We start from the raw sequence: 22,572 nt of genomic DNA on the forward strand, positions 1-22,572 counted from the left end.
AAAGGCCGTGGAACTGCCCCCACAATCCCTGATATCCAAATCCAGTATCTATCTATATACAGCTAAATCATAGGTGTGAATATAAACCAAGGGGAACTTAGGGATGACAAAATAAGGTATAATTTATAGATAAATTTGCTAACAATAAAAATCACTGACTCTCAGAAGAGAATTGGCCTTAGAAGTAATTTGATCTACCAGTTTTTCAACTTGTGTGACATGGAACCATGGAGGTTTCAAGAAGGTAAGTCATGGGCTCACTGAAGAGAAAATCAGGGGCACCTGGGTGGCGCAGTCGGTTAAGCGTCCGACTTCAGCCAGGTCACGATCTCGCGGTCCGTGAGTTCGAGCCCCGCGTCGGGCTCTGGGCTGATGGCTCGGAGCCTGGAGCCTGTTTCCGATTCTGTGTCTCCCTCTCTCTCTGCCCCTCCCCCGTTCATGCTCTGTCTCTCTCTGTCCCAAAAATAAGTAAAAAACGTTGAAAAAAAAAATTTAAAAAAAAAGAGAAAATCAGATACCAAACAGCAATGCAGAGAAGAACTCTGGGCCCCTCACCCCTACTTCAACCAAGGTGTCCACAACTTTTTATAACAAGTCATTAGACACTTTATTGCAAAGATTCTTCTACTCCCTGTACAAATGTTCTAGGATTTCCCTGTGGTTACTTGGCTTCATTTGATTTTTACTACCCAACATCTTTCAGGGAACTAATATATGTTGAGGGCCTACAACACATAAATCATTGTGTTGGGTCCTTCAGTATTGAGTCTGATTCTCTCTTCCATGTGGGTCTTAGGGTCTTTCAAATGTCTTCTTCAAGTCTGCCTTTACTCCGGGCAGCCACTAGTCAATTCGCCTCTTGTGTTCCAGCAAATTCTCAGTTTCTATCACTGCCCCCAGTTCAAGAGTTCCTTCCGTTTGTAGGAAACATCAACTTGGTGTTTAAATCCAAACACCACCAGCTCTATTCTGTTTCCATCAGCTCCAGCCCACCCAGGTGTCCAAGAGCAATCCCAGTATAAGTGGCAGGAAATCGTCAGTAAATCCCCCATACTCCCACTTTCCACCTACAGCCAAGACCCTTCATTGCTGACACCTGCCCCAAGCCAAACTGGTATTAACAACACATATGTAGCCAGGAATCAGGGCCATTTCTCCTCAAGCCTGGTCCTCTTTGACTCACATGGCATCATCTCATTTCTGAAAATCCATTGCTAGATGATAAATAATGAAAATATTAGTAAGAAATGACTGAAATCTTTATTCTGAAACAAAAATCCCACAATGCAACATGAGGACAGTTGCTGTGAGAGAAATTTGCACCATCTGATCATATCTAAAATTTTATTCTTGGCCTTGCCATCAATTTAGCAAGAAGCATTAAGTGAGTCACTTTATCTCACTGGGACTTTTATTCCTTGTCTCCCTGGTCTGCTCCCCATGTCTTATGGAAGAGGGCCACCAGCTGCCTCCAACTTCTTTGGATTTCCAGCTCCCAGGCCAAAGAGCCAGAAGCGCTGGTGAACCAGGATGCTAAGGGTTAATAGGAATGTCCCCATCTCAAGAGAGCGCTGGGAAAAACTGACTAATTCTAAGATGACTGACTGACATTCCTTATCTGTTGAGACTCCATGAAGGTCAGAAATTAGTACTCAGCCCTGATTAGCACGTGATGGGGTAACTCGTCTAGCTGGTCAATCCAGTGGGAGTTTCCTACGTGCATTAATATCTACCTCCTAAATGATGTGACCGCTAGGGAAAACAGTATGGAAGTTCCTCAAAAAATGGAATTAGAACTACTTACTATATGATCAACGATCTCACTTCTGTGTATTTATCCAAGAGAATTGAAACCCAGATCTTGAGAAGATATTTGCACTCCTATGTTCACTGCAGCATTATTTACGATAGCCAAGAGTTGGAAACAACCTAAATGTCCATCAGTGGATGAATAGACAAGAAAAATGTGGTGTATACATCCACTGGAATATTACTCATCCATAAACAAGAAGGAAATCTTGTCACATGCTACAACATGGATGAACCTCAAAGACGTTATGCGAAGTGAATTAATCCAGTTACAAAAGGACATGTCCTGCATGTTTCCAATTATATGATGTATCTAAAGTAGTCGAAGTCGTAGAAACAGAGAGTAGAATGGTGGTTGCCAGGGCCAAGGAGATGCAAATCAGAGGGCTGTTCAATGGACACAGAGTTCCAGTTATGCAAGACAAAAAAGTTTTAGAGCCCTTCTGTACAACATTGTACCAAGAGTTAACAATAGTGGTCTGTATACTTCAAATTTTGTGAAGAGCGTATACTTCATGTTATATGTTTTCTACTGCAATAAAAAAGGATAATAACAATAACTATTTCCTACCTTCCCATGTTTGGGTGTTAGAGATATTTCATGTGAAAATGGTTTGGAAGCAGGCCAAGTACTATGCAAATGTAATGGATTATTACTTTGATTATTATAGTACCTCACCCATTTTTTTTTCCTGTTTCAGAATGCAAGATTATCCTATAATTAAATCTAAATCAGAAGAAGAGGCTACACTTTACACTAAATCCTCCAGTAGTTTTCTGGTGCCATAGACCACACAGGGCAGCGGCACAAGTGAGCCCACACAGGCAAGACCCCTTAACCACAGACAGAGAGGAACTAATGGGCAAAGCTGAGAAAACACTGTTTTGTAGAGCTGTCTCCAGCTTGTATATGATACCCAAAGGCAGAGCTGTGCTCTTCAGCGAGAAAATCAAAGATATTTTTCACACCCTGGCCAGAGATGTTTCAAAGGAGGAGTCAGAGACAGGAGTGTTAAAAAAATGCCATTGCATATCCACCTTAAAAGAAAATAAAATTCATCTCCAGAAACTAGTACAATTCCCAGTACATGGCATTCACTAGCCAATGTATACAGAAAATATTGGTTGCATGGAGGATGGGTGGATGGAAGGAAGGAAGGAAGGAAGGAAGGAAGGAAGGAAGGAAGGGAGTAAAAGGGAGTAAAAATGAATGAATGAACATAAAAATGCTCCCATGTTGGGCTTCTATCTTTAGGATTCTGTCTGGTCACCAAAATGATCAGAAGCTGCTATTTCAACAAGTACCAAGGCAGGCTTTCATCATGAACAGCTTTTCATGACCCAATGTTAGCCACAAGGCCACTGTTAGCTTGAAGGAGAACTCTCCACAATATTATGAAAATGATCCCCTCTTGGAGGGTGATTAAGAAAAGCACCTGCTCTGGGCTGGCACCACCAGAACCCACACCTTTCATTGCCGTTCATTGCCTCTGTGAGGTACTTCTGTGCAGTGCACAAAATGAACATCAGGACTAAGTGGCTCTGATTAGTTGTATGAGGAAGCAAAAGCTAACAACTTGGGAGGAGACAGACTGTGGCTCAGTGGTTTGCAGACTCTTTTCTCCAGTCCCCTTTTAGGCTAGAATTGGGGTTTGCTAGCCAGTGGCCCCAGGTGAGCACACATAGAGGTATTCTGGCAAAGAGACAGAGAAAAGAAATCCTATGTAATCTTTACCCAGATCAAGATAAACAATGCTTCCATTACCCACAGAGACTTCTCTCCTGCCCCTTTCCAATCAACATCCCCAACTCTAGCTTCTTTGGCAATCACTCCTAAGACCTCTATCACATAGATCAGTTTTGTCTGTTCTTTCATAAAAATGGAATCATATAGTATGTTCTCTTTTGTGTCTGGCTTCTTTAACTCACGATAACGTGTTTCAAATTAGTCCATTATTGTGAGTAGCAGTAACTCATTCCTTTCGTGCTGAGAAATACATTCAAATGGCCAAATCACACACAAAAAGATGTTCAAAGTCATTAGCCATCAAGGAAATACAAAGACAAACAATGAGATCCCTCTACACCTTCAAAGGACCAGCTGAAAATAAAGACTGACCATACCAAGCGTTGGTGAGGATATGTAGAATCTGGAACTCTTGGATACCGCTTGTAGGAGAGTGCACTGGTAAAAATCACTATGGAGAACTGGTTGGCTTTCTAATAAACTTAAACATACACCTCTTCTCTTCTATGACCCAGAAATTCTACCTCTAGGTATTTACTCAAGAGAAATTAAAACAGAGAGGGAGGCAAACCATAAGAGACCCTTAAATACGGAGAAAACTGAAGGCTGCTGGAGGGGAGGTGGGTGAGGAATGAGCTAAATGGGTGATGGGCACGAAGGAGGGCACTTGTTGGGTGTCACATGGAAGGGGTGAACCCCTGGGTTCTACTCCTGAAACCAAAATACCACACTGTATGTTAACTAATTTGAATTTAAATAAACAAATTGTTTAAAAAGAGAGAAATGAAAACATAAAACCACAAAACGACCTTTACAAGAATGTTCACAACGGCTTTGTTTATAAAAGCCCCAAGTGGAAACAGCCGAGAGGTCCATCACTAAGAGAATGGATAAATAAACCGTGATATGTCCACACAACGGACATGTGACTCTTAACTCTCTGGGGCTTCAGTTTAGGGGAAGAATGATTTTAGGCCACACACAGAATCATTAGAGGAATAACGTGGGAAGTGGCTTACAAATACAGGATTTATTTTTGGCTCTATTGTGACATAAGTAAGAAAATGACAAAGAAAAGGTAAGTGAAAAAAAAAAGTCACAAACCAACATGCTCTTGGCCGCCAATTCTCAAACCTACTTATCCCTCTGGATCCACCTGCCATTTTCTATCTGCAAGCAAGAAATAGTCCTGAAATGAAACCATTTTTGCCAAAACAAAAGCAACGTGACCAGAAGGGCTGGTCTTAGAGCCTCAACCTTTAAGAAACCGCCAAATTTCCGGCACATGGTTAATCTGCTCGCTTAGAAATCTCAAAGCATCCGCTGCTGCATCCTTCCCATAATATTGATTTTGTTTTTTTTTTTTTAATTTTTTTTTAACGTTTATTTATTTTTGGGATAGAGAGACACAGAGCATGAATGGGGGAGGGGCAGAGAGAGAGGGAGACACAGAATCGGAAACAGGCTCCAGGCTCCGAGCCGTCAGCCCAGAGCCCGACGCGGGGCTCGAACTCACGGACCATGAGATCGTGACCTGAGCTGAAGTCGGACGCTCAACCGACTGAGCCACCCAGGCGCCCCTGATTTTGTTTTATTATTAACTGCCTCATCTTTTATTCTGTTTTAATCTGCAAACCACCTTAAAACTCTGGAAACAGGCAGGAAAATAATCAGGTGCACACACACACGTGCACTCACACACACACATGCATGTGCGATGCCTTCCCCACCTGCGTGTACATGGAGGCCTTCACGTTTTCTACATCTGTGTACAATCAGCATAGTATAAACCAATGAGTCACTTGAGAGCAAACATGGCAGAACATATACATCTCAGCGAGGTCCCCAAAGTGGAGAGTTTCTATCCTTCTTCCCACGATGCTGTTCTCGCTCAAAACATTTTTGGATCTTTGGAAACGATGTTCTATAAAGAATTGTGAAAATAGCAGAGCCTATTAACCTGGGAGGAGAAAAGCCCACCCTTCAATATTTGAAGAGCCATCGTGCAAAAGAAGAAATACATGCTTCGTAGTCATTTTCCACTTGAGGAAACGGAAGTTACATCACTTGCCTGCGGTCACGCAGCCAATGAGCGGTGCTGGCTTGATTTGAGCGCAGGCAGTCTGCCCCTGAGCTGGCCTCATAGAACAGAATGAGACAGACTAATGATGAAGAATGATCTTGTATCTCAGGTGTTCTGGTGGAAGACTACTGGGGGACAGTGGGTGCTTCAAGGGGAGTGCTCAGTCAGCCCCAGGGACTGGGGGGATGGTGGTAGGTGCCGGGAAGGACCTCATGGAAGAGCTGCCATTCACAAGGAAAGGGCTGATAAAACCTGATTCATCTCTTTGCAGACTGGTGGGTTCTTACGTTCTCACCTTTTCCCAAGGTTGTTTCAGAAAAAGCCAGGTAGGACTTATAACATCCTTCACCTCGTCCCTATCCTTATGCTTGTCTGGTCCTCAAAGGGCACTTAAACTCTCTCCTGCAGATCGGGATCTTGTGACAGCTTTGGAAAATGGGGTCACTACAAGGATATAAGTGACCTGCCAATGCCTTCTCCTGTCTGCCTCCCAGACTCTGGAAATCCGTCATCAGATCTTTCTTCAGCAGTCAGGTGGTGGTCCAAGGAGTGTGTGTGCATGTGTGTGTGCGTGTGTGCGTGTGTGCGTGTGTGTGTGTGTGTGTGTGTGTGTGTGTGTGTGTTGAAAGGGAGGCAGGGAGGGGGGCTGCCTCTCCCTCAGCCCCAGAGCATCCAGCCTCTGCACACACAAAGCCGAAGCTGCCTGGCCCTTTGATCGGGACCCCATGCTGTGCCTTGTTCAGGGAATTTTTAAATTCTCTTTCATTTTATTGAGCGGCTTTGCTCCCCACCTCCCATGCCTGAGTCAGTTCTCAGGATTATTGGGTCCTTCTCTTCATTGATTTGTTTTTCTGACCTTTGTAGTAGATACCAAAATATATGGATGGAACAAGAAAGGAAGGAGGAAAGGGAAGGGGAGGGAGCCCAGGTAGCCTCTGAAAGGGAGGGCCGATGGTGAGGATCTTGGGTCCGGCCACATGTCACAGAAAAGAGAGAAGTCAGGTGGCAGACACCTAGTGCTCCGGAAGAGGAAGTCCCTGGCTTGCAGGGGTTGACCACTGAAGACCAGGCTGAGGCCACTAGGCTGAGTCCCCCACACACGCCGGAGACTGATGCTGGACCTCTGCATCTCTATGCATTTGCTTTCTGTTGGAGAAACTCCTGTGTCAGCCCCGTCTTTCATTCTTTCAGAGAATACTCACTTGACTCAAGGCCCTGTCCTAAGAACGCACGCACACCCTTCTTTCCCCGTGTCAGGGAGCCCGTTTTGTATTAAACCCCACGTCCTCAGAACAGCCACACTGGTTGGTGCATGTTCCATCACGGACACTGAGAAGGAGGAAATGAATGCCTGCGGAGTACCCACCGCCTGTCACTGTGAGGTGTTTCATTTGCATTACGGGTTACTAGGCGACACTTTGCCTGCCACTCCGGAACCGAAGCTAGACTCACAGCAGAGCCACCAACTGGAAGGCGGTGCTGGATCTAAGAAGTACGCTTCCTCCCGGTGGGTGTGAACGCTGTTCCCATCTCAAAGCCAAGAGAGAAGGCTTCGAGAGTCAGTGGTAAAGATCTGGGATTCCTGCAAGATGTGGAGTTTGGCCCCAGGGAGGCACAGGGCAGAAGGGGAGAGCCTAGAATAGCCCGTACCTCAGTATTTGGTGAGGCTGATGACATGAGTCCCCTAAAGGTCAAGAACGTGGCTGGACTTGACTTGTTTTTCCTATACTCGGCTCAGATGGGCTGCCCACTAGGCACAGGGAGGCAGGAGCAGGAGGCTGTATGGTAGACCCTACAGTGAAAGTCGAGTAGGGGGTGGGAAAGGGCGGCCTCCATCAGGGACTTACCACAGGGACCTTCAAAGGCCCTGACGCACACCCTGCAAGAAAGCCTAGCCTTTGGACTCATGTCACAAAGAGTATCGACGACAGGTCAGTGTTGGCCCAAGAAACACCAGCATCCACCAAAGGGACCACCAGAGGTGGGCACAATTATGTAAAGAGAGGCTTGTCCTTTTCCTCTTCCTCTGACCAGAGAGGCCATTCTGGAAGAGCTAGACTCTGAAGGATAGATGCTCCAAGCTACCTAGAAGGAGGGAGGTCATGGAGATGAGATTTAAATGGAGTTTGAGAGCTACGAGGCCCTGCAAACACCCCTATCCGCATACCCTCATCTTTACCTTTGGGTTCACACAGGCCTGACCTCCGACTGCCAGCATCTGCATCTCTTTGCCTACAGCCTTTCTCTGGCCACTGAAGCCCTCTCTGCTCACAAACAAGGGCTGGGGAATTGACACCCCTGGAAGCAGCCCTCACCCACTGACAGGTGGGTTTCCATGTATAAACACCCCAGCTCCTTCATTTGGATAGAATAACTCTGAGTCACTTGTCCTACACTGTATTAGTTATCAATCGCTGTCTAACAGCTTATCCCCCAAACCTAGCAGCTTAAACAACAACAAATACATATTACCTCACAATTTCTGCTGGTCAGGAATTCAGAGGAAGCTTGAATCGGTGCTTCTGGCTCCGAGTTGCTCATGATTTTGCAGTCAAGATGTCAGCCGGGGTTGCAATCAGTTGAAGGCCTGACCGGGGCTGAATGGTCTGTTTCCAAGCTGGCTCCTTGACATTGATGGCTGCTGGCAGGCCTCAGACTGCCACCACTTACACTTCTTGGTGATCTGTGGCTGGAATCCAAGAGAATGAGAGACCAAAGTGAGAACAGCAAAGTCTTTTATGACCCAACCTTCAAAGTCAGATACTGTGTTAATTGTCTATGGCTGTCTGACAAATTAGCAGCTTTCAGAAATGTATTAACTCACCGTGCCTATTGGTCAGGAAACTGGCACACCTTAGCTGGGTGCCCCTTGGTGCCTCTGACTCAGGATTCCTCACCAGCCTCTTCCCCACGTGGGCCTCTCCATAGCATAGCTCACAACATGGGGGCTGTTTTCTTTTTTCTCAGAGCTAGTGAAGGAAAGAGCAAGAGAACATAAGCCAGGCAGAAGCCAGAATCTTTTTCTGACCTAATCTCAGAAATGACATCCATCACTTTTGTCATATTCTATGGTTAGAACTGAGTCACTTCTTATGTGGTTATAAATGGCCTACACTCAAGGGGGTGGATTGTGCAAGGTCACGAATACCAGCAGGTAGAGAGAATTGGGGCCCTCTCAGAGGCTGCTCTCCATGGTAGAGCATCACCCCTGCCATATTCTACTGGACACACGGGCCACACGCATAGTTCAGTGTGGGAGGGAATTACACAGAGGCACAAATACCAGGAGGTGAGGATCCCTCGAGCCGACCTGAAGGCTAACCCCCACAAAAACTGTTTCCAGAGTTCCCCACTGAAGTTACGCATCTGTTGATAACGTACTTTTGAATGCCTTCCTTCCTTCCCTGGCTCACTTCCCCACTCCCCTATGGGTCTTTCCTGACATTGCCTCCCAAATAAACCACTTGCACATGAATCCTTATTCCAGGGCCTATTCTGGGACAAACCCAACTAAGACAAAGAGTGATACATTAAATTAGACTTTGATAGGGGCACCTGGGTGGCTCAGTTGGTCGGGCGTCCAACTTTGGCTCAGGTCATGATCTCGTGTTTTGTGGGTTCAAGCCCCTCCTCGGGCTCTGTGCTGACAGCTCAGAGCCTGGAGCCTGCTTCCAATTGTGTGTCTCCCTCTCTGCCCCTCCCCCACTCGCGCTCTGTCTCTCCACAATAAATGAACACTAAAAAAATGTTCTTAATTTTTTATAAAAGTGTGTGCCTGTGTGTGAGCGTGTGTTAGGGACTAATGCAAAAGTTATTTCTTGCTGTGAGACACAGCAAAAATTTTGAAAGCCATTGTAGTTAGCATCACAGAATTTCAGGGCACAAGTGGTTCATTTAACCCTGATGATATCTAGAAAGACTAGACCTTAGAGAATTCAGTGGAGGTAGAGAGAAGACAAAGAAACATGAAAAACTGGAAAGTGCATGGTGCATCCAGAAACAATGACGTGTGAAACTAGGGTTGTTACTTCCTGAGTTAATTCCCCGTTTTCTGTTGGCGTTTTATTTCTATCTTCTCATCACCTTATTTCAAGGGGGGCCTTGTGTCATGATGCCCATATCCTGTCTGAGCTCCAGCCAGGCCTCATGCCTAGCAAATAGCCCATACTTTCATGAAGGAGAATTGCTCTAACCAAATTGTAGAGGCAAAATGTGAGAAAACTTCATAGCACTTGCGGGGGGAGGAGTGGAGCTCCCAGGAGTAAGCTAAGTCACTTGAAACAACTGTACATTTTCATACACTTTTCAAAACTCACTTTGAGACTGACTTTAGATAGATAGGTACCAAATGACTCTTGACCTCTAAGTACCCCCAAAATGCCCGGGAGAAATCAAGGCATTCCAAAGCACTCAGTTGTGGGCCTATCAAGGGCTGGCTAGAGGAGCTTAAATCCAAATTAATTACCCAGATATCTCTAGTTCAGAAGTTGGGCCACAGACAAACTCATCAGCATGCAACAACAGCACCAGTCCCACGGTGAGAAGAAAGGGAAGCAGGATAATGAGGACAGTAGATAAAAGGGAGACCATGGAGGAGGATCTTAATTGTATCTTAATTGAGTCACACACTTTCTCCTTCATGCAGATCCCAGCCCTCAAGTCAGAGCGAGAGTGGCCTCTCTGCTTGGGTGCTTCCTGTGTCCCAGCCACGACTGGTGTCCAAGGTCAACATACTGTGGCTTTCCATTAGGAAATAAGTGTATCGGTTAACGGTTGCTGCAATAAACGGTTACGCTATACAATAAACCACCCCGAATCTTAGTAGTCGTCACTCGTGTCACTCATGCACCTGCAGGTCCGTGGGTCTGCACGTCAGCCGGACGCTGGTTGGTTCAGGCTCCGTCTCAAGCTTGGGGCGTAGCTTATCTTGGCCCTCGCTGAGGCTTGGCTCATCTCTGCCCCCCAAGTATAAACCTCAGGGCCCAGAGACCTAGAAGGTCTTCTCTGACACACAGGGAAAAAGCAGAAAATCCAAGGGCTCTCAAGACTTGAGCTTGGAACTGGCAACCCCTCACTTCCATCCATGTATCACTGGCCCAAGGATGTCACATGGCAGAACGCAGAGTCAAGGGGTTACACTCCACCCACAGCGAGGCCGTGGCAAGGGTGAGGACAGAAGGCAGAGTGATGGATGTAGAGACAACGATTCCATCCACCAGGGTCCAGGCCCTGCTTCCAAACTCAAAGTGAAGCCATGAGACTTGATAGAGACTCTGGAATTCTGATCCATTGGTTATATTTCTGATAATGAGGAGGCATGAAGGTGAGGATGACACGCTCACACACCAGGCCACCGTGAAAACCAGCGGACACCGATGGGGCACACACCCATTCCATCTGCACTTTGGAACTAGTCGGGGTAGACCCCCGCGCTCACAGGCCCACATCGTCAGAACTTGTCATTGCTTGCCATCCAGAGAGGCGTGGCGTCTCCTCTGACGTCAGACTGTGAGGGGAAAGAAGCAGCTCTTTCTTCAAAGACACATGTGCTGCTCTGCAATCAGGAACGTTCCATAATCATGTCATTTCTTTCACGTTGACTCTGGCCTATGTGGTTGGCTGGAAAGGCTGCTTCTGGGAAGGAAAAAACATATATTTCTTTCCTGAAAGTAGAGTCCAGACAAATCCAGCTTTTTGACCTGGATGGTCAAAACCAAGAAACTATCCCAGACAGCTCCCACCTGAAGAGCTTGGAGATGGTGGTAACCAAATGCACTCCCAGGCCTTGTGAGTCACTTCTTGAGTGGGTGCAGGGTCGCAGCACCTAGACCTGCAGCCTGACCCTGCACCAAAGTGCCCGCCCAGGGAGCGGGTGGGGGCTGAATTCCACACCGTCTTCCACTTGCCAAGCCAAGCACCCAGACCGGGGGCTGCATTATCCCAAAGCAACTTTGATAACTCATCCGCCCGCAAGGGGCACATTTTGGTAATTCACAGAGAGATGACTTAGCGCCTCCTTGGCCGTCAGATGTTCGGTTCTCCCGGATCTCCCAAAGCTACCCAAAGCACGGGGCCTGGCAGTGTGTGAAACTGGATTCCTCTTTCCAGCTCTTCGCTACTCCCCCCCCCCTCCCCCCCCCTCCCCCCCCTCCCCCCCCCCCCCCCCCCCCCCCCCCCCGCTTAGCACTGACATCCACACCCTTTGCATGTGACTCTGCACTGCCCTCCATTGGAAGAGGCAGGATGTACATCTCCATCCCACCCACAGTGGACTTGACCACGGACCTGCTTTGCCCAGTAGCATGTGAATGGATGTGAAGTGAGCAGAGAGACTTTCAAAGCGCTTGCTTCATCTAGCTTGGCCTCCTGAGTCTCAGCCATCTGCTATGAGAAGGGCATGCTCCCTCTGGTACCAGAGCGAGGAATCCCACGGTGACCCACAGTCTGAAACAGAGCCACCTTCACTGCCCCACAGATCGATAAGCAAAAACAACAGATGCGTGTTGTTTATCATGCAATAGAACCTGACTGATACACATGGCGATTCATGGAAGAGGACAAACTCTCCTCTCAAAGCAAGAAGCCTCAGTCATCCAGTTAAGAGGAGGCATCCAGGGGTGAGCAGAAAATGTGAACACCCAATTGATATCCCACCAGAGAACTGATCAGAGACACAGACCCTGGCTGGAAAGGAAATTTGAGGACACCAGATGAGATCAAATGCGCTCAGAGAAAGGTCAGAAGTCATGCCTCGCCAGACTCTGGAGCTGAGCTTCCAGGACTTTCCATGGCATGCCCGAGGCTTCCGTTGTGAGGGAGAAGGGGCTGCCAGGAGTTCTGAGTGTGCCCAGGTACCGTGATGTCCATCTAGGTGGCCCCAAACCCAGTGCCACCCGACCGCTGCAGCAAAGGCCACCATGCTGGGCGGGCCTTCTGCTCCAGCACCCACACCTAGGTTTCCTTGTGGAGAGCTACGACACACGCCCAGCTCACCCCTCCAAGGATGGCAGACGTTTTGTCTGCGGGAACCTTTCCACTGAGTCGGCCAGGTTTTAAGGAGGGCTGTGCACCAGATAGTGCGGCCACCTCGACACGTTTATCAGACCTTGATCGCAGCTCTACCCAACTGCAGTCTATTTGGCTTTTGCAAATGCAGATGCATTTCTCACCACTCGTGGTAATCAGCTGAAGAACATCCAGGTTCAGTAGCGCGTGGGAAGAGATTCTGGGAAGGAGAAAGGAAGGGAATTCCTTTACTCGCTGCTTCCAGCCCCCAAACAAAGACCAAAGTCAAATGCTTAATCCTCAAGGGTCAGTTTGGAAAACAAGCCCTCGCCCAACATGCGCCGTGCGTGGACAGAAAGAGGCGGGAGACGGCCACCTTCCGAGTGACCCCCTTACCAGGTGTGATGGTGCCAGACCCCAGGAGAACAGTGACATCTGGGTTCACCCTCCTTTAAATCCGTTTAGAACCGTACCCAGGAGAAACATCTTTGCTAAGAACTTTTTGAATAACAAAGGAACCTGTTAAGGATAAGAGGACCAGTCCCACTTCGGCTCAGGTCATGATGTCACGGTTCGTGGGTTCGAGCCCCACGTGGGGCTCTGTGCTGACAGCTCGGAGCCTGGAGCCTGCTTTGGATTCTGTGTCTCCCCCTCTCTCCACCCCTCCCCTGCTGGCACTCTGTCTCTCTCTCTTTCTCTAAAATAAGTAAACATTCAAAAAAAAAATTTTTTTTTCAACGTTTATTTATTTTTGGGACAGAGAGAGACAGAGCATGAACGAGGGAAGGGCAGAGAGAGAGGGAGACACAGAATCGGAAACAGGCTCCAGGCTCCGAGCCATCAGCCCAGAGCCTGACGCGGGGCTCGAACTCACGGACCGCGAGATCGTGACCTGGCTGAAGTCGGACGCTTAACCGACTGCGCCACCCAGGCGCCCCTCAAAAAATTTTTTAAAGAATAAGCAGATCAGCACCACATAAAGAAAATTAAAGTTTAGCCAAAAAATGCATATTGAAAACCCACGATGGGGCTTTCGCATGAATCATTGTGAATCCCTCAACAACTCTTTAGGGCAAGTGGTTTGACACATGCAGGAGGGGAGGTCAGAGAGACGATGTGATTAACCCGCAGTCACCCAGCAACTCAGTGACAGGACCCGAATTCAAATCCAGTGCTAGTCTGACTCCAGAATTTATATTCTTCCCATCATATAGACTAACATAAGTTAACCTTAATATTTTATATAAAGCAGATATAGAATCTCAGTCTACAAACACAGGTGTCTAACAAATATAACTTTCTTTAGTTCTCTATTATTCAACTTAATTTCTCTTTCGAGCTCATTCCAGCAGCGGGAGGTAACTTAAACTCAAGCCAACTTCTTGCCCTGTCCTTCCCAGGGTCGTGCAGCAGGCCCTCGGATGCTCTGCACCATGTCCCCCTGGGCAGTCGTTGGGGACAGCTCCACATAAGTCCACACACACTGACAGTACCCAAGTCAGGCACGGGCCACCGTGCCTCTCTTCTCTGCTGCCTCAGTGGGGAGGTAACAAGCCTCTTCGCCCTGTTAAAAGAAAACCACGGGCCCAAAATGGCGTCACTTAGGCCACGTCATGAAACCAGGGCTTAATCCCTAATCTAATTACAGTCCCAACCTCCCCCAGAGATGTTAAGTCCTAACCACTCAGGAATTTTCTGACTGGCGCCAATGAGGTCCTCTGTCACACGGGCCCTCTCCATCCCCCAAAGGAAGATGAGGTGATCTGTAGGATCAGATCCCCTGCCCTTCCCCCTAAGGGAAAGTGACCTTGCCTGGAAAAATCTTTCTCTTTTGCTAATAACTTTCTTGCCCCACCCTCCTTCCGATAAAAATCTTCCATTTTGTACAATTCCTTGGACCCCCCCCCCCAGTTGCTAGATGGGATGCCAGCCGATTCATGGATCAATGAATAAAGTCAGTTAGATCTGTAGATTTACTCGGTTAAATTTTGTTTTTTAATAGTCCTCTGGGAAGACAATTTTGAGGCCTGTTCTTCAGAGGGTCCCCTGAGACACAGAGCCCCAGCTGCTTACGGCATAACCTGATCATTGATGCCCCCTTTATCGGCTGCTCCTCCTTCCCTGACTCATTCCTCCCACTCACTCACTTCTGCTTCCTGGGATCTCCTTCCAAATAAACTACTTGCACATGAATCCTTGTCTCAGGCTCTGCTCTCGGGGAACTCAAACTAACATGCAACAAGCCCAAGTTCCTGGGAACGTCCACAGGGCCACGGCATAGCAAGGGCAGAGCGGGATGGAACAAGGAATTGGTAAGCCACCTGTCCCTTCGGAATCAGCTAAGCCATCCCCATCTTACCATCCCTGGCCACCAGGCTGCATAGATTGCTGCTCAGTTGTCCCTTGTTCCCATCATCTGGCTGCCTCAGGCCCAGCTTTTCTCTTCCCTATTTCTACGCCACACCATGTGGGGGTGACAGAATGAATCCCTCTGCTGGACTGTCCCATAGCCATTCCCATAGCCATTCCCACCTCCCCAGGGCTCTACCCAAGAAACAGAACATAGCATGCATTCTTGGGTCTCATCTGCCCGTGTTGGCTTTAGCTGCTTCCCAGGTGCTCCCCTGAGGCACCAGAACGACCATCCCTCTTTCTAGGACCATCAGAACCTGTGCTCCCATCTCTTTCCCTCTGGCTCCCTTCCTCCCCAAGCCTGGGAGAAGACTTCTCTCAACACTCTGCGTTCCCTTGTGCTGTGTTCCCTGAGTGTTCTGTCTATGCCGAGTCCCCTCCATCCCCTGAGGGCTCTAGGGCTCTGGGGGGTTCTCTCAGGATGGTACCCCAGCTCCTTGAAAGATGGGAAGTGGGGGAGGAGGGAACCACTGTGGCAAAAAGGAGGTAACTGAAACTATAAACCTCAGTTGACATTTTTTTCAATATCATTCTTCCACATTTGTGAGACACATGACAAATAATCCATAGTACAGTGCAGTCCCGGTAGGGAACCCCCGCGTTTCTTCACCAAACCCCCCTCATTTCCTCCAGATCTTTCCCATGTCCGCTACCATCCTGGGTTGGCTTCTTCATTTCCTGATGTTGGCGTATCTGCACAATGAGAAGGGGCCCATCCTGTTCATACTCTGACTTTGGGGGTAACCAACTACAATCCTTTTTTTAAAAAAAAATCTATTTATTTATTTACTGAGAGAAAGAGAGAGAGCATGGGAGGGGCAGAGAGAGAAGGAGCGAGAGAGAATCCCAAGCAGGCTCCACGGGGTCAGCACAGCACCCGATACAGGGCTGAACTCCCGAACCGTGAGATCATAACCTGAGCCAAAGTCAAGAGTCTGACACTTAACCAAATGAGCCACGCAGGCGCCCCACAACCAGCAGCCTTTCTGTAAAATGACTGTGATGACTGCTACTTGCCCCAGAACCATCTCCTGTCCCTCGGGGGGTGGGCACTGTGGTGGGAAGGGTACCTTTGGCTCCGGTGGCAGCTGTCCCCGAGCCCAGGGGAGCACGCAACTGGTCCCCGAACACATTCACTCTTCGCGCTTGTGTCCAGACCAAGAAGATAACAATTCCGTCCCTTCTCGAGAGAAACTGAGGCACAGTTCCTACTGAAAATGGTTTCCAAATTCACGGAATCACTGACTCCCTGAGGCCCATGCCTTCGACTGCCTTGGAAAGCAGAATCCCTGGTCAAGAGGAAACAGTGCCTCTGCCGCTTCCAGTGCCCTGACCTTGCAGCCCAGTTAAGGCTGGTGGCTGGTTTGTGGCTGCTGCTTTTAAGTACAGCTCAAACTCTCCTCCTCTCAGAACCTTTCCCTCACTCTGGTTTGGGGGCTGAGGAAAGATCACCGCTTGTAAAGAGCATCACGAGCCAGGCTCTTATGGTATAATTGCCAGCCTCGATTTGGAAACTTGGGGTAAGCCACGGCCAATGCTATAGTAACAGAGTCCCTAAGGGCTGCTGCACCCGGTGTTACAGTCCCCAGGGCTTCAAGGAATACTTCGGTGCCCTCTGCTGAGGGAATGTCCCCACCAAGTTGGCCCTCCCTTTGTCTCTTCTCTTGAGGCTCCTCAGGATGAAAAATCTCTCAGACTAACTCAGCTTTCATGCTCATTCCCCTCTGCCCTCTCAATGACCAGGTCCTTGGAACAGGGTCCCTCTGCTCCAGGCGATGCTCTTTGTGCCCACCTGGAGTGACACCCCTTTGAGGTAATCTGTTTCAGATGGCCTGGACCGGAAGGATGAAAACACTGGCCAGTCCCAGCGATGAAAGTCTTATGTTGGGCTATAACGCCCTTCTTGGGACCGTCGCTACCCCTCCCCCTCCTGCTCTCCCCAAGAGGAGGTCTCTCCTCCACTCACTGCCCTCCTAGCATTTTCACTCCCCGCAGAGAGGGGGAGATGCTCGGTCAGAGCCAGGGTTGTAGACTGGGCACCATTGCTAGGTCTTGCACTCCGCTGGCTCCCATTCATTCTCCCACTGTCCCTCACGCTGTCATTCTCAATCCCAAGTGGCTGGGGGAATAAGAGAACCAGGGTCCTAGAGAGCCTGTCTCTCCACAGGCATGCTCAAGCACATGAGCACCACCATTTACATTCAGGGACATCAAGAAATCCCAGAAGTCATGGGTTGAATGGCGTCTCCTCAAAAGATACATCCACTTGAAACCTGTCACCGTGAGCTTATTTAAAAAAAGGGTCTTTGCAGGGGTGCCTGGGTGGCTCAGTCAGTTGAGCTTCCAATTTCGGCTCAGGTCATGATCTCACAGTTCGTGGGTTCGAGCCCCGCATCGGGCTCTGTGCTGACAGCTCAGAGCCTGGAGCCTGCTTCGGATTCTGTGTCTCCCTCTCTCTCTGCTCCTCCCCTGTTCGCACTTTGTCTGTCTCTATCTCTCAAAAATCAACAGTCATTAAAAAATGATAATCAAAAAGGGTCTTTGCAGCTGTAAGCAAGTTAGGAATAGCCAGATGAGATCATCCAGGGTTACCCACGGGAGCCCTAAGTCCAATGGCAGGTCTCCTTATAAGAGTCAGAAGAGGAGGAGACCCAGAAACAGAGAAGAAAGACATGTGAAGACACAGAGGAAAAGACCATGTGGAAACGGAGGCAGAGACGGGAGGGATGTGGCCGCAAGTCTAGGAACTCCTGGAGCCACTTGAAGCTGGAAGATGCCAGGAAGGGGCTCCCTCAGAGCCTCCAGAGGGAGTGTGGCCTTGCCCGTACCTTATCTTACATTTAAGTGTTAAGAAAGTCCAGTCCAACTCAATGGCAAAACTTTAAAGTTTCTCCCCTTTCCCCAACTTGAGCCTGGCTTAGGGCCAGAAACCTATAAACCTCCAACGTGGAGTAGGAGAGAGAAGTTAAGGAACAAAGTCCAGTTTGAGAGTGCTCCATGATGTGGCATCCCAGCTTAATGGAGGGGTACAGGACTTTGATGGGGAGGAGTCCAGGACAGGACCCCCCATAGTAGAAGAGCCTTGCAGGGGGCTCAGGTCTGGTGGGAAACTGTAAAAATGTAATGCTCCGGAGATGGTGTGGACGAGCCGTGAGCTAACCCCCAATCTGCCTTGACTTATCCCCGCCAGGTATATCTAGTTCTAGGGTCAGTGAAGAAAAGTCAGATAGGAATTTCAGGGTTGGGACAACGCATGGAGATCTTTCAGTCCCCTCCCTCCTTTGATTTTACAGATGGGAAACAGGGACCCAGAAAAGTTCAATGTATCCAAGTTCACATAGTAAGTTCATTCCTAAGTTTCCTGCTCCCCCGCCCCTGTTGGTATGCTTTTGTTGTTTAGTTTTGTCACGCTGCTTTGGGGTACATATTCCCAGCAGATTCTGCCCCAAATGCTCAGTGGGGTATGTACGGAATTGAGATGTCAAGCCTTTGCCCTGGCACAGAACACCTGTGTGCTCTGTTCCCACCCCAGCTGGGTTTGGGCAGAGAACTCTCTGAGGACAAATTAGCCCAGGGCTGGAAGCCTTAGGCTCCATTTGGGGTCATGCCAACAGAGCACAGGCAACCTTCCAAGGGCCTTGCCTCCTTCCCCGGGCCGATCAGCAAGGACCTCTATTCCCTGCCTCCTATCAGCTTCCCAGCAATGGGAGGCCTTCACCTTCTCTGATCCTTGACATCTGCTAGCCCTCTTCCTACTGCTGCCCAGTGCTGCGTGTTTTAGATTGGGCTCCCTCGAAACCAATCCCTGAAACAGAGACCAGGGTATGGGTAGTTTATTTGGGAGGGGAGCCCCAGAAAGTAAGGGTGAGAGGAAAATGGGAAGGCAACACGGGGAAAGGAGAAAAGCCAATGAAGGGTGCACTCGTGAGCAGTACTGGGGTTCAATCATGCTGGGGACCCTCTGGGATACGAAAGATGTGCCTCAGAATCATCCCACTGGAAAAGTGAAAGACAGGGGCATTTATACCGACTCCTGTCCCCGTTGGTCACGGGCATCTGGAGGGCATGGCTCCCTCTTGGCAGGGTGAGATTCCCTGCAGGCACGTTCCGCCCTCCATGTCAGGCTCCCTCTGAGGTTGATGTTCAGCCTTATGGAAACTACACCCCCACAGCCATCAGCAAGGTACAATAATAAAGAAATTTCTTCCATTTTGGAAGGCCTTCCTCTTTCCAAAGCCCTTTCCCACATGCCATTCTCTGTAGTCTTCACAGCAAGCCAAGGAGGAAGGTATCACAATCCCAATTCTACAGAAGAGGCAACGGAGGCTTGGCGGGGGGGACGGGGGTGCTGCTTGCCAGACAGCATGATTACAATAGAAATATCAGAGCTGTTCTTGCCAACCCATATGGCAACACGCAATCCCTCTGCCATTTTCTTCCTCCCCTGGTGAAAGAGATGTGCCCATCAGTAGCTAAGACTTTGTTTTTCCCCTTGCCATTCAGTTGACTCTGGGAGAGCTGCCAAGCCCTCCTAGAGGGGGCTAATTTGGGTAAGAAGAAGGCCAACCAGAAGATGCCTGAAAACAGTGGCCTTGCAACTACTGGGAATCACACGGGATCAAAATCGCTGTGCACCAGGGGCTAACTCGGCCACGCTAGGCAAGTCGGCTCATCTCTCTGGGCATCCCATCCCCCTCCCCTAAGCAGAAGGCTTGGTGGGAAGGAGGTGGGCCCAACAGGCCAGTCCCTGGGGGCAGGGGGAGGCAGGAATCTCAGGTTTATAAGCCTGAGAGCAAAGGGTAACAGGGGGAGGAATGTGCTGAGCTTGACAGCAAATGAGTTGAAGATGCACCAGAGACCAGGTTGGGCTTCAAGGTGGGATCAAAGGGGGCTGGAGGAAAAGGGACTCGAGAATGTATCCTTAAAGCACAGAATCAAAGCATAGGGATGAAGGTCTCTGCCATTTTCATCTTCTCCATGATTGGGGTCTTACAGCCCAGGGTGCCTCGGTCGGGTTCCCTGGACCATTTAAAGAAGCCCCAACACGGGGCGCCTGGGTGGCTCGGTCGGTTAAGCGTGAATTCGAGCCCGAGTCGGGCTCTGTGCTGACCACTCAGAGCCTGGAGCCTGTTTCCGATTCTGTGTCTCCCTCTCTCTCTGCCCCTCCCCCGTTCATGCTCTGTCTCTCTCTGTCTCAAAAATAAATAAACGTTAAAAAAAAATTAAAATAAAAGAAGCCCCAACACAGGACAACAAGGGGCCCCATCTCTTCCTTTGCTCATTGAAAAGGGATGTACCAGACCAGTTGTTTATAAACAGCCCCTGCTGAGTCTACGGGAGCCTGGGGCTGTCGGAGGTGAGCAAAGGAGGATGTGGGTATGACCTGACCCCAAGGGACGGCCTGGGTCCCGCACCAAATCCCACTGGCAGAGCACTCTGCTTTCATTTGACAAAGCTTTTGAGCATCATTCTCTTTACAGAAAGGGTTTCAGAGGCTACATATGCCCGAAGCCAATGAACTATGCAACCTTAAGAATCTTTCTGACTCTAAATTCCAGGCTGTTTTTGCAAAACAAACAACGTAGTCTTGCTACCATGGGATCAAAGGGTTTGCTTCTCTCCCGATGGAAAGGATTTGCCTGGGAAACATTTTGTTCCTATTCTTGCTGCCACCTTGGTGCCACGTGGGTTGGTCTGAATTTGACTTTGGCATTTGTAGAGACTAACATGAGTGACTACAGGGACTGGGGGTGATTTGGTGATCTCAGGCAGGCTGTGAAGGAGGCAAACTGGGTTCCTCCCCAGAGGGTCAGATGTTAGGCCATAAGAGTAGTCACCCACGTGCAGAGCTCTGAAGCCCTTTTTCCAAAACTAGAAATCCGATTCAATCCACAAAGCTATCCTGAGAGGTAGGTACTACCAACCCCATTTTCCAGATGGGGACAGTAAAGCTCCAAAAGCTTGAATGACTGAACTCAGTCAAGGTCACCAACCAGTAGGAACAGAACTAGGAATAGATTGTCTTTTTCGGGTACCACATCCATGTCAATTGCACTTTTTAAAAAAGTTTTTGTGAATGTTTTATTTATTTTTGAGACAGAGAGAGACAGAGCATGAACAGGGGAGGGTCAGAGAGAGGGAGACACAGAATCTGAAACAGGCTCCAGGCTCCGAGCTGTCAGCACAGAGCCCGATGCGGGGCTCGAACCCACGGACCGCGAGATCATGACCTGAGCCGAAGTCGGACGCTCAACTGGCTGAGCCACCCAGGCGTCCCTCAATTGCACTTTTTTAAAAAATTTTTGTGAATGTTTTATTTATTTTTGAGAGAGAGAGAGAGAGAGAGACAAAGCATGAACGGGGGAGGGGCAGAGTGCAACTGAGAGCGAGAGCGAGAGCGAGAGCGAGAGCAAGAGCGAGAGCGAGACAGAATCTGAAGCAGGCTCCAGGCTCTGAGCTGTCAGCACAGAGCCCAACATAAGGCTTGAACCCACAAACTGTGAGATCACGACCTGAGCCGAAGTCGGACCCTTAACCAACTGAGCCACCCAGGCACCCCTCAATTGCACTTTTTGAGTATGAAGATTAGTCTAGAAATTCTGACCTCCAGTTGGGTAGCAACCTACTCTTGGTACCCCAATCACATCCCCTTGCCCTTCCTATTTCAGCACACACCTGCCTAACTTCTAGCATTTCTGCCTGAGATCTGCTTTCTTCGGCCACTACAACCCGCCCGCCCAGTGAGGCAGCCCAGAAGCGCAGGGGAATTTAGCAACCCCCCCCCCCCCCCCGCCTTCCCACAAACAACCAGTCACCAGTGGCTGCCAGAAGTTAGTGTATAAATACACCCCTTCTCCTACCGACGTCCCCTGTGATCACCCCCCCCCCCCAGATAAACCACCCACACAGAAATCCTGGAATGAGGGTCTGCCTTGGGGAACCCAAACCAAGATACAGGCTCCTCTATGGTCAGAAGTAGGGCTTACGAGAAATCAACTGTCTCCCCGTTCCCAGGAGCTGTTGCAGATCTCTGAGACACAATTCTTAAAGCCTGAGGAAAGAAAGGTGCCTGATTAGGAGCAGACACCAGCTTTATCCAAAACCCATAAAACGTTCTGTATCCCATACGAAATGTACTCCGCAGCCATTTTAAAAAATGAGGAAGATTTCAATATGTTGATAGGAAACCATAGCCAAGATGTATTGCATCGTGAAGAAAGCAAGTGACAGAACGGTGTATTTAGGATGCCACCATTTGTGGGTCTTAAAGGGATTTATACACATATGTATGCAAGAATATCTCTGGAAAGAAACATAAAAAAACAAAAATGTAGGAGTCCCTGTAGAGGGAGCCTGGGGACCAGGGACTATTCCTCCTTTTCATTGTTTGAACCTGCCTCACCCTATCTCTATAACTACTTTTAAAAGGGGGGGGGGATTAAATTTAACAAACAGGCTCATGAGAAGTATTCTATGTGCATCATATCTACCTGAAGAACTTATTGAAAAGGCCGCT

At 48.8% G+C, this 22,572-nt stretch overlaps 1 long non-coding RNA gene across 8 annotated transcripts in view; it reads right to left on the minus strand.

The window, feature by feature from the left end:
• Positions 1–22,572, minus strand: part of LOC109491582 — an 89,378-nt gene that overhangs the window by 49,730 nt on the left and 17,076 nt on the right. For 5 of the 8 annotated variants that reach the window (XR_006585643.1, XR_006585640.1, XR_006585641.1 and 2 more), the window contains exons 2-5: positions 12,633–12,864; positions 10,489–11,273; positions 8,464–8,608; positions 8,112–8,328 (exon numbers count right to left, since the gene is read on the minus strand). This is a non-coding gene — a long non-coding RNA (uncharacterized LOC109491582). The other 3 variants (XR_006585639.1, XR_002145053.3, XR_002145052.3) reach the window with 3 other exon arrangements.

This window comes from Felis catus, chromosome C2 (genome assembly GCF_018350175.1).
Source record: "Felis catus isolate Fca126 chromosome C2, F.catus_Fca126_mat1.0, whole genome shotgun sequence".
Lineage (NCBI taxonomy): Eukaryota > Metazoa > Chordata > Mammalia > Carnivora > Felidae > Felis > Felis catus.